Genomic DNA, 1,595 nt, shown 5'->3' with positions numbered 1-1,595 from the left:
GCACCAGCTGTCTGTGTGGTGTCGCACCAGCTGTCTGTTTCACACACGATAGTGTATATGCGTCAGTGCTCCTCTCTCAAGTCACCCCACCCTCTCCCTCCCCTGCTGTGTCCACAAGTCCATTCTCAACGTCTGCATCTCAGTCGGTTTGCTTAGCCTTGATGATTCTAATGCTTTGAGGTCAATAGAAGTTTTGTCACATTTAACTTTCCTATATTCATAAAAAGAATGATTATGATCAAAGAGAATAACATTTATATTATAAAGAATAATATTAAGTTATATTATAAAGAATAACACATTTATATTATGATATCTTAATATAGACATAACTTCTTGATAAAAACATTTCATTTCTAACATTAGACTTGAAAATTACTCATGACTGGCTATAACTATTTCACATTTACTTAATATAGGAAATATAGATTTTAATATATATAGATGCTCTACATACTTCTTAAAGATATTTAGGTATTGCTCTTCTCAATTGTAGTTTAGTATACTTTGTATATTGAAGCATATATCTTAAGTTGTATCTCAGTATAAATTATTTCTAATTTATATATGAATTCTGTTATTCATTAAATAGTGTATCTCTATATATTGCATGGTTGATTCCCAGGTGGCTCAGTGGTAAAGGATCTGCCCACCAATTCAGGAGATGCAGGAGACATGGGTTCAATTTCTGGGTCGGGAAGATCCCCTGGAGAAGGAAATGGCAAACCACGCCAATATTCTTGCCTGGGAATTTCCATGGACAGAGGAGCCTGGCAAGCTATAGTCCATGGGGTTGCAAAAGAGTCAGACACGACTGACCGACTAACACACAGGTTGCTGGCTGCCGGGGTCCAGCCCCGGTGGATCCAGGGAATTCGAAGCGGGGACGGCGTCGGCGAGGATCAGGAAACAATTGCTTAATTAAACGTTAATTAAGGATATAAAGAGTAATAGAATGAGGATAGCTCAGTGAGGAAATTTAGTGGAGAAAAGCGGCTGAAATAAGGATAGCTCAGTGAGGAAATTCAGTGGAGAAAAGAGGCTGAATAATTCAGCCAGAAGGTAAGAGAAAGAACGACATGGTGAGACCAAGTTTTGGTGAACAAGGCCCGCACTTTATTTTCCAAAGTAGTTTTTATACCTTAAGTTATGCATAGAGGATAATGGGGGAAGGGGTAGAGTCATGCAGCAAGCCAGGCTTTCTTCCTGCAAACTTATCATATGCAAAAGCTTAGGTGATTTGCATCATCTTCTGGCCCAGAGGCCTGTTTCTCTAAAGGTGATTATTCTAAAGTCAGGCGCCAGCCTCCAAAAAGCATTAGATAAAGTTGCATTCCTACAGAGCAAAGGTGTGGTGGGCTATAACAAGAAAAAGAATTAACTCAAGGGTCCCAGGTTACAAACATTAAAGCTACTACTTACACCAATTATATTAATCAATACACTGCCAGGGACACAGCAGATAAGGGATATGGAAACTTAGCAGCAAACATTGGCCCAACAAGTGAAAATCCCTTCACCAATACAATTTCTAATCCATCTTTTAACTGCTCAAAGGAATCTGTATTTAGACAGTTTAGAACATCTCATGCCTC

The 1,595-nt window shown here is 38.9% G+C and overlaps 1 protein-coding gene across 1 annotated transcript in view; it reads right to left on the bottom strand.

Annotated features, from left to right (window-relative positions):
- The window catches only part of LOC104994662 (alcohol dehydrogenase S chain), a 23,336-nt gene that overhangs the window by 20,818 nt on the left and 923 nt on the right, over window positions 1-1,595 (bottom strand). The gene's annotated exons all lie outside the window — the stretch shown is intronic.

This window comes from Bison bison, unplaced genomic scaffold, assembly GCF_000754665.1.
Source record: "Bison bison bison isolate TAMUID 2011002044 unplaced genomic scaffold, Bison_UMD1.0 scf7180017864263, whole genome shotgun sequence".
NCBI lineage: Eukaryota > Metazoa > Chordata > Mammalia > Artiodactyla > Bovidae > Bison > Bison bison.
Note: the sequence above shows the minus strand (reverse complement) of the source record. Positions and strands in the feature narration are given on the sequence as shown.